The sequence below is a fragment of the Pinus tabuliformis genome, chromosome 2_2 (assembly GCF_031772625.1).
Source record: "Pinus tabuliformis cultivar Carrire ecotype Pingquan chromosome 2_2, CPIR1, whole genome shotgun sequence".
NCBI lineage: Eukaryota > Viridiplantae > Streptophyta > Pinopsida > Pinales > Pinaceae > Pinus > Pinus tabuliformis.
This window is the reverse complement of record NC_142300.1, coordinates 375,016,575-375,028,090: the sequence shown is the minus strand read 5'-3', so window position 1 is coordinate 375,028,090 and position 11,516 is coordinate 375,016,575. Positions and strand designations below refer to the sequence as shown.

The following is an 11,516-nucleotide window of genomic DNA, read 5'->3' as shown; positions in this document are numbered from 1 at the left end:
TCAATCTAAATTAATAAAAAAAGGGGGGGAAATCATGAAAGTAAGCATAATTTTGAGTGCCTAGAATTTTCCCAATTAAGAGTATGATACTCTATAGAAGGACCGTATTGTTTGTCCAAAAGTGCAAAATGAGGATAGAGAATAAAACATGAATACGAAGATATCCTAATCGAGGATTATCACTATTATAGTTAAATCTCCTTGAGAGAAATGAAGAGATTTCATGAAGATGATACCTTTAATTTTAATACGAAGCTCTTCCCCTTCAAATTTTAATTCTCGGATTTGTGAATTATCATTAATCATTGTAAACTCTTCTTCATAAGGATGACATGATAGAATGGGATATATATTATTTATATGAAATTACTCTTATAAATTTAATATATAACTAAAACATGTTGGCAAGATCTTGTGTATCCAAGTGATCGAAAGTTCAATCCTCTCAAACATATCACACCAATCAAACCTTAAAAAGTGAAAAATTTCACACACACACACATGTATATATATGTCAAGGACTTTTTTCTACCCTCATCACAACAAGCTTTTTAGGTCATTTTGGGAAATCGAACATGGATAGTGACCAAGTTAACATCCTACCTCAGCCACTTTCTCTACCTTTAATGTTTTCATGTGGTGTTATTTCTATTTTATTTTCAGAGTTAAAATGGTTAAATTTTATTTAAGTTATACATAAATTCCACATTAGACTGGAAAGTTCCTCTTAACACAATAACAGTGTTAAAATTAATTAGGTATGAATGTAAGAAAAAGTGTTTTATACCTTGTTATTTTATTCTAGTTTAGTTTGCTAAATTTTTACACATTATCTTAGGCATTTGTTTTATAATATCATGCCAAATCCAACTTGACCACTAACTTATTAAGGTTGATTCTGTCGGGCGCTCTACAACCTAGTATAGAGTAGATGTGTACAGTTATATTTTTATTTTGTTATTAACTTGTGAATATGTTTTGTTACAATACCATGAGCCAATACCATGACCTATTAATACCACAAGCCCAAAAGCCATAACTTATTTCACAACCAAAATATTTTATAACAATATGAAAAGATTCTTAACCATGGATATTCACTCCCACTTTATAGTGGAAATTATTAACTTGTAAAAAAATGGCTTTGTTACAACACCATGGGTCAATATCGTGGCTTAAGAATACCACATGCCCAAAAAACATAATTTATTTGATAATTAAAATATTTTATAACAATAAAAAAATATTCTTAACCATGGATATTCATCCCCACTTTACCATGGATATTATTAACGTGTAAATATGGTTTGTTACAATACCATTGATCAATACCATGGGTTATCAATACCACATGCCCAAAAAGAATAACTTATTTCACAATCAAAATATTTTATAACAATATGATAGGATTCTTAATTGTGGGTATCCATCCCTTCTTAATTATGGATATTGACCCCCACCTCTTCATTGATATCATGAAATTGTGAATATACTTTGTTACAATAGCATGGGCTAATACCAGGGAAACTTTTAGGGGCTAATATTTGTAGGTGTGCTAATTTCCATGTTTTTTCCAAAAAAGATTCGCTAGTTTCCTTTTTTTTCTAAAAATGATTCGCTCAAATTTCATAGTTTAAAATTATTTCACCTTAAAAATCACCAAAATTTTATATAAATAATGTATAAAATTATTAGAAATTTTGACTATTTTTACAAGAATATTGTTAAAGATTTTATAGATTTCATATAATGGACTACCAAATTCGCCAAAGTTTCTAAAATTCAAGATAAATTTTCATCGTTAAAATTTTCTTTGGCTAATACCATGCTTTATTAATACCACATGCCAAAAAATAACAACCTATTTCACAATCAAAATATTCTATAATAGTATGACAAGATTCTTAATCATTGATATTCACCCCCACTCTACCATGTATATCATTAACATGTAAATAGGCTTTTTTAAAATAACATGGGCCAATACCATGGCTTATCATAGTAAAATGGTTATAATTAGTTTTGAGATATATCTAAACCCTCTATCATGACTACTAAAAATATTCCCATAGAAATTAGATTAAGTTTTTTATAAAATTAAAAATGATAATACATTTATAGTAATAGTAAGAACCAACATAGATCCATCTTAATTAAGGATCCAAGCGGCAATGTGAAGGTAAGAGAGGGGGGAGAGAGAGAGAGGGAGAGAGATAGTGGCAAAGGTGGAGGGTGGAGAGAGAGAGAGAATTATGGGGGGAGATGAAGAGAGGGAGGTGGGAAAGAGAAGAAAGAAGAGAGAGAGGAGGGGAGAGAGAGAAGAAGAGGGGGGGGGGAGACGAAGCTGGAGGGGGGGAGAGAGAGAACAAAGAAAAAAGACATAGGGAGATAGAGGTGGAGAGAGAGAGGGAGTGACAAGGGAGAGAGGGAGTGAGGAGAGTAGAGAAGAGAGAGAAGAGGTGTGGAAAGAGAGATTGAGTGACAAGGGAGAGATGGAGAGAGAGGGAGAGAGGAGAGTAGAGAAGAGAGAGAAGAGGTGGGGAGAGAGATGGAGAGAAGGACAAGAGAGAGAGAGGTAGGCCCAAAGATGGAGGGGAGAGAGAGAGTGATGGGTGCGGAGGCGAGAGACGAGAGACGAAGGGTGGTCGGAGAGAAAGGGAGAGAGATAGATATGGAGAGAGAGTTTGTATGTTTCGAGGTTGATATAGAGAGAGGGAACAAGAAAGAGGCACATAGATGCATATATATATATATATATATATATATATATATATATATATAAGCAGCCTAGATCCATCTTAACCCGAGTCTATCAAGCACCGAGAGGGATCAATGGTGCACGTTTCCTCAAATTTTGCACTCAAAAAATAGATATGCACCTTGAGAGATTGGATCGCTCTCAAAACTTGATACATCTTGGTTAAAATGTATCTAGGTTGGTGGATATGATATGTTAATAGTTGTGTCCACGCTCATCTTTTTCACGAACCATATAAAAATTAATAATTTTTTAAGAACATTTACGCTGGAGTTTTTACATTTTAATAAAGATGCAAATAGTATTTACATACATGAGCATAAATAAAAGAAGTTACCAACCTTCTTGCAGTTTCCAAAATTATGAAAGATTTCGTTCAAAATACGATCCAGATTGATGAAATGCTCCAACCAAAAAAAAAATACCTCAAAAGATATAATATTTCTTGGAAACCAATGTCCAGATGGTAATAGTGATTATGAAGAGCGAATATCGTTAGTCTATCTAAACTTAATTAATATCATGGTCGACTGAAATTGTAAGGGAACTGATTAACATTTGAGTGTTGAAGCTACCGAACGAGCCCAAATTTTGAGATATTCTTTCGTAGTTCCTAGTTTTCCAAGGGAAATTCTGGAGACCCTGAAATCTTGGTGCTATTTTCATGATCGATTAATCACTTCAACCCAAGAAGAAGAATCAATAGTCGTGGGGTCAAGTGGTCCTTCCTGAACTCAAAACCAAGATCCAAAAAACCTTTTAACTCTTCCAATTCTGGATCCATTCCGCTTTTGTAACCTCACTTATTCTCCTTCTGTGGAAATTCCTTCCCAGCTGAAATGGTTGTAGAATATTAAACAAAATTAATACACATAAAAAATACCAAAAACATAGAAATGGCGAAAAAGGCCTCAGCCTCACTATATTCCTCTCATGATGCAATCCAATGTACAAAGAATGATAATAGTACAAATAAATACACGAGGAAGTTTGTCTGGAGATAGTACGTCTATCTTGGACATTATGGTTGAGAAAATCTCTCAACCAAACACTAATCTATCTCAACCAACTAAGCGTAAACTGGCTCCTAACCATGAGGAACAAACTCAATCTAGAAAGGAAGGATTAAATCCTAACTTTCATGATTTTAATTAATTTAATTATTTGGACTTAGAATTTTTTTAACATATGAGAGTGAGGCTAACATTCCCCCCCTCAATGATAAGTCCAAAATAATAACCTAAGACCATCTCCAAGTCCTCATGCTGAAAGTGTTGATCCTCAAAAAACACTTCTTGAAAAACTGCCAAAGCTGGATGTTGAAAAAACTCTAATCTGAAGAGAACATGAGTTAGCTGCAAGTCTAAGTCATCTCTGAAATTTTTCTTGACAACTCCATCACGTTCCAAGCTGCAAAATGATCCATCTGTCCTTTACTTTCAATCAGCATCCTTTGTCCACTGACAAAATGTTGATGATGCCCACTGGCTGATTTGATGTTGAAAAACAACTAACTGTTGCTTTTGCTATGTTTGAAAAACTACTCACTGCTAACTTTGCTACTGATGGCCCACTGGTGAATTTGTTGATGCTCACTCGCTGATGAAAATGTTCACTAGCTGCTTCGCTGTTGTTGTCGAGACTTTCAGTCTGAAAACCACTGTCAAATTCATTGACATTTCCCCCTCTTTGTCAGTTGAAAGGAGAGACAATCTTCTTCAAATGATCTCTGAACTACCCCCTTCAGGTGTAGGAGGATTTCACTGGTGTACTCCCCCATTCAATGGCACAAAAGTACCATCTTCGTTTTTACTATTGGCTCCAATATGTGTGATTTAATTTGATTGTAAAAATTATACAATCTTCTGACCGTGGATGAACATTCCCAGGGATCAATCCATGAATAATTGATCTTCAATCTGGTTGATTGTTGTTGTTTGCTGCATTGTGCTGATGAATGATTTGACTTGCCACAATGGTGACAAGGATGGAGATAAAAACACTGATCTTCCAGATGACTGGTTCTTTGACAATGAAGGCATTTTGGTTTGACTACAACTTCAGTTTGCATGCATGTTTGTTTTTCTGCAACTTCAGTTTGTGTGTATTTTTGTTTATCTTCAACTTTCTGAGAACTAGCCGATGTGATTTGTGCAAGAAACCATATATTGACAAACTTAATGGGCATTGAATAATCTAGGTTATGCAATTTTGGATCATCTTTGACATATCCTAAGCCTCGTCAATTTATGTTACTTTGGATTTCTTCCCATGGCTTGATGATTGGTTTGGAAGAAAGTTGAACTGGATCAAGGACCACTTCAACACTTGAAGTTGGTTGGATTAGTGACATGGAATCATCAGCTGTATTTGTATTGTTCAAAGACTTGGAAGCATCACTCCTTCTCTAGCAACTTATTTCTTTGTAGTTGCTACTCCAGTTAAAGGAAATCAATCATTTCATGTACATGTTGAAGATGCACTTGAATATCAGCAAGAGTTGTTTTGCTGATGTTCACCATGTCGCCAGTTGATGATAACATCAAATTATTAAGAATTTGGGACAGTTGAATGTGTGTCGCCATGTTAGCTTGCTCACTTTGAATTCAGGCTCGCTGGTATTGTTTCTTATTGTTTATGCTTTAAACACTTTCTAGAGTTTTATAACTTGGTTGCTTCAACACTTGATCTCACACTCGTTTGATGACGATCACTTTTCTTGAATGCTTAACTGAAACTTTTTGAATGCTTCAATCAACTTCACACTGGCTCGTCTGTTGTAGATTTCATGCTATGAACTTTCGCACTTGATTTTGACACGCTCACTTGCTTGGTTGTTTGAATGACATGCTCGCTTGCTTTGTTGTTTGAATGACATGCTCCCTTGATTTATTGCTTATTGCACTTGCATTAAACACTGGCTTGATTTGATGCTCACTTAAAGAATAGAATACTAGAATTCACACTCATTTGATGTTGATTGCTTGCTAGATGGCTTGCTTGAACTTGCTTTATTGATTACTGACACTTTGTGCTTTCTTGAATGTACTCACTAAATGTGCTGATTTTTTAAAAAAGGGAGGGTGTCAAACACTATCAAAAATGCACCCAAGAGAGAAATGACAAGTTTAATCTTGATGACTCAGTTGAAGACTTACTTGACTTAATGTATTCACCTTAACAATTCAAATTAGGGTATCAATTACAACCGAGAATGCACCCATACAATTCAGCTAAAAAATGTATATATGAAAGTGATACGAAAAGTGTTGATGATGTTGATGTTGTCTTGGCTTGAAATGCTTGATTTTGTAGCGTCCTTAACTTGATTTCTTTCATTACATGCTGTGAAATGTGCTTGCTTGGAAGATCATCTTATCAAATTGAGGATGTGACGCTTTGTGCTTGTGTACTTAAGCTTGATTACACGATCTTGATTAAGCATTCTTATACTTAAGCTTGCTTATGTGTATGTAGTTGTTTAAGCATAATACAAAGAGAGTGTTTTAATAATTTGAACACAAGTCATGCACATGCATTCATTACACATGATGTACCTAAGATCCCCTTATTCAATTTCAGGCAGATCTAGGACACAAGCACCACAAAAAATTATGATTTTATTAATTACTGGAGTACATCATTCTTCAATATCATAACTTTGTCATGGAAACTTCTCAATAAGAATGTCACACTTGCAAACTTTGGAAGCAAATTTTCTTCAAAACTGCATGCACTGACTCAATTACTCTCAAAGTAAAATATTTCTTTGAATTACAATAATGACTTTCACTTATCACTCCAAATACAAAAATTCACTTATGACTTCAAATATGACTAAATGAAGTTCACCTTACCATTCCAAAAAAAAATTACAAACTTCATGCTTTATGACTCCCAAATAAAAATTATTTTATCCACCCTTATCTCTCCAGAATACACACAATAGAAAAAACCCAGAAGAGGAACTTGGTGTATCTACAGTCACCTTCCTCTAGTCATGCTCAGGCGGTGAATATAAAGTCCTGATATGATACATTTGCACAAGGAAGATCTATAGGATGGGCAGGTGGTCGAATTTGGTATCACTCACTCGACTTCAATCCATGCAGCAATTCCAGGCTCCATTGTTATGCAATTCCACAATCTTGATATGAGCTACCATATTTATTTCGCAGATGCACTCAGCAGATCTCCACAACTCTGACTCTGAGTGTTAATGCGTGAGAATCCACAACCCGCAACGCGTCCTTTAGTGGTTTCTTGTCAACACATAAACACAAGAAACAAAAAGAAACATTGTATACAAAACTAGTGAAAGAGGAAGAAATGGGGTTAGTCAAATTCCCATTGGAGATCTTCGACGCCCATTGCCACCTGCAAGATGGAAGAATAGGTCAGGTGGCCTCTCAATTGATCCAAATTGCCACCAATGTTTGGGTTCGCCGATTTGTTGTTAATGGAACCAATGAGGAAGATTTGGAATTGGTGAAGTAGATGGGTGAAACACCTTCAGTAGTTATTCCATGCTTTGTTCTCCATCCCTGGTTTTTTGGTAAATGCCCCTCCAATTGGTTGACTGTATTGAAGAGCTTTTTCGAGATAGTGCCTTCTGCTGCAGTTGGAGAAATTGTACTGGACAAAGGCTTTCCCCGGGGAAAGGCAGTTGATTTTGTAACACAGACACAAGTTTTCAAACATCAGCTAGAACTCGCTAGACAGTTGCAGAGACCTGCTTCTGTTCACTATGTATCTACCTTTGGTGATCTTCAAGAAATTTTTCTAGAGATGGGCCTATTCCCAGCCAATATTATTCTCCATTCATATGCAGGATCTGAAAGCTCATGGAAGATTGTTGCCTTTAGATCTGTAAAATGCTGCAAAATAAATAGTTGTATAGTGTCAGGGCTCATTCGAATGGCACATTCAAGTGGCATTAGGCATGTCTTGCATTTTACAAGAGGAGCATGTAACAATTATATCGGATGCCAAAGCAGGGCTGAAACACCAGAACCGAAGTCTTCATTCCAAGAAAATCTACACGTTCCTACATTTGGAATCTGTTCCTTTGCTGGGCAGTTTAAAGACTCCTTTTTTCCACACTCTATCTCAGGTTATGGAAGGGTTGATCTGTGTAGCAAAATATTTGGATTTGGATCAGTTAAGAGGAGATTTCATGCCACAGGCACCCTGGGCATGGCTGCAAGAGACCTTCAATGATCAACACTTTCCTGATTCATGCATTCATAATTTGTCAAACTCTCCAGCCCCTAGAATTGCAACAATCTAGTGGTTTGCACTAAAATAGAGTCTGATACTGCTAATACAGTGATCATCGATTTAACGATGAGGACTCAAATCTCCATTTCTGTCTTTGCAAATTTCTCATATAAATTTGTGGAAATTCAAATATGTGGCAGAAAACTGTGACAATTCAAATTTGTGGCAATTGTAATTGCTCACAGAAATTTGTGACAGAACCTCATTAGACTTCCACAACTGTCACCATCATCTACTCTACTTCACATAATGCAGATTGATCTAGTCACACAAATTGATCCACAAACGCAGAGTTGGGTCAGAAGATTTGACTCTAGCACAATGAGCCACGCTTCTCACCGAATAGATCTCTATTATCAAACATTGCTTAGATCTCCAGGCTCATGGCCTCACCTCTCATGGATCCATCTTCTTTGCAAACATCCATGTTCACATTGCACTCGTCACCACAATCCCAACCCAACACAATAGCACAGGTTCCACATACAAGGTTCAACAATGCTCTCTCCAGCAACTGCCTCCTCACAACTCAATCACACCTTTTTCACAAACCCAGAACTAGCCTTAAGCTCCAATACCACATGTAGAATATTAAACAAAATTAAAATACTGAAAACATAGAAATGGTGGAAAAGGCCTTAGCCTCACTGTATTCCTCTCATGATGCAATCCAATGTACAAACAATAATAATAGTACAAATAAATACATGAGGAAGTTTGTCTCAAGATAGTGCGTCTATCTTGGACATTATGGTTGAGCAAATCTCTCAACCAAATACTAATCTAGGAGCCTAACTAGTTGGAGAGAATCTCTCAACCAACTAATCCTAAACTGACTTCGAACCATGAGGAACAAACTCAATCTAGAAAGGAAGGATTAAATCCTAACTTTCATGATTTTAATTAATTTAATTATTTGGACTTAGAATTGTTTTAACATATGAGAGTGAGGCTAAAAATGGTCTCCAACTTTAGCGGCGCGTTTGGATAGTGAATGGGTACAGTGTTGGGTTGAGGCACATCTGATGAGGTGAGGATTTGCGATGCCTTCTCTGAATAAGTAGAGCATGGGACTACCCTCCTTTCATGGAAAAATTAGTCATGGTACGGCCAAACAGGCAACTGTACTGATTCTTCTCTCTCTGAGCTGAGAGGGAGTCATTGTAATATTTATAGATGAGTCTTGTGCCACTGTTGCATTAAAATAGGCAGCAGTCAAGCCAAGCCAGCAATCCAAGTTTGCCATTGCCATTAAGTGACAATGGGCTATTAACGACAAAGTTGATCTCCACTTGAATATTATTTTTATTTTTATATATTAAATTTTTAAATATAGTTGTTTAGTAGAGAGGTTTATTGAGTTCAGTAATTTTTTTTTTTAAATAAAAATAAAAGTCAAAATTTTTTGTTTTAAATAGAAAAATGCTGCTAGCTATAATAAAAAAAAAGTGAATATGTTAAATATATATATATATATATATATATATATATATATATATATATGTGAGTAAAATGTTTAAATATTAAATCTTATATTTTGTACTATAAAAAAATTTGCATGTGAAAAAATTTGATCCTTTCGGCTCATCTTAGATCCCTACTTAAGATAGATCTATTTTGATAAATTATATATATATATATATATATATATATATATATATATATATATATATATATATATATATATAGGGTTGAGATTAAATATTATTTAATAATATAATAATTAATGTTTTTAAAAGTGAATGTACACAAAATACTAGTATTTTTTAATTTAATAAAAATAAAATTAGATTTATATTATTTTACAAGGAGAATGCTAAATTTTTTATTTCTATATAAACTGGTTTTCTCTCAGATGAAGAATGTCAATTTTCTTTTTCTATATATACAAGTTTTCTCTTACTAGAAGAATGCCAATTTTTCTATATATACTAGCTTTTTCTTGCAAGAAAAATGCATGCTTTAAGAAATAGCTAGTTTTTTTTTGCAAATTGTTTATACATATTGGTTTTTTTTGCAAGAACAATGTGTTAATAAATTTTATAAATTTCTAGTGGTTAAAATGTATAGAATATAGCTTTCAATTGAAGTTCAATATAAAAATTATGTTTAAAAAAAAAAGAGATTTCCAAAAGATTGTATACTTAAAAAACAACCAAATTGTAAAACATTAACATTACTTCAAACTTTTTAACTATAAAAACTTTCATTTTTTAATAGCTTTATATAATATATACATAAAAAAAATTGCATAAGATGTGTTCAGAGATTAAAATGATTTTTTTGTCATTAATATATATTTAGTTATATTACAAATATATTTAAAAATATTTTATTGATAATCCACATTGTATATATATATATATATATATATATATATATATATATATAAGCAAACATTGTTTTTCTATTTAGAAAATATTTTATTTTTATTTTAAGAGGGATGTGTGCCAACTCCACTTTGAGAACATACATATTTACACATCACCCTCATACTAGGTTGTAGAATAAGTCTCTCCACTCAATAAATAGTTTTTATTAATTAAGGATAATGAATAATTATATACTTCATTTTAATGAAAAAAAATTTAAGAAAATTTTGACATTATCAAGTGATTTTGGCTAAAACAATATTATTATTAATAATAAATTTTTGAAATCTTGAATTTTAAGAGTACATTTTGCATTAAATCACAAATTAGTTTATTATTCCCTCCATCCTTAGTATTAATGTGTGTGTGTATTTGGAGGTATGATGAGTCTAATGACGAAATGGATTCATCTCGTTATCCATAGGGAACAAGAAATCCTCTTGTAAGGGAATTGTAGGAATACCCTATTATATAAAAAAACGGTGTGTTTCACCATATTCAATTTCATACATAAATGCTCTCAATTAGTATAACTGGATCAGAATTAATGCGAAGAGGATTTATGTCATGATTTGTGATTTTGCACTTATCAATTACACCCTTTATAAGAAAGACAATCTAGATGAAAATTTCCCCTTTAATCAACTAGCAATTGCCCCAAAATGGTGCAAAGGTACATCGATAGGACTGTTAAATTTGAAAAAGCTATAGTTTGGTTTCATAGTCATGGAAATGATGCACAAGATACATAGCAAAGGGGTTCATTTTTTTGGGTTTTTTTACAAGTTAGTTCGCATATAGGAATGCTAAGTGTGTCACTAGCTAGACAATGAGCATGACTCAACGTAGGAGATGGTTGTTGAAATCGTTGTACAATTGCAACATTTGATATTGAATAAATGGCACAAGATTTCTTCTTAGTGTGCTATATGTGAGGTTGAGAATTTGGGACAACAGTTGGTTGTCCAGTTCTAGCTAATGACTCTATTAATGTTGGAAAAGCCACAACTACTACATATAAGGCCACTAAACAAAGTAATTACATTGAAATATCACAAGAATTTCCAAATGGATATATTTCATCTATGTTTTGGTTAAGTCGTAGA

At 33.7% G+C, this 11,516-nt stretch overlaps 1 pseudogene; it reads left to right on the top strand.

The window, feature by feature from the left end:
- Positions 1 to 7,087: 7,087 nt before the first annotated feature.
- On the top strand, positions 7,088 to 7,978 carry LOC149192806 (uncharacterized; annotated as a pseudogene).
- Positions 7,979 to 11,516: the final 3,538 nt, after the last annotated feature.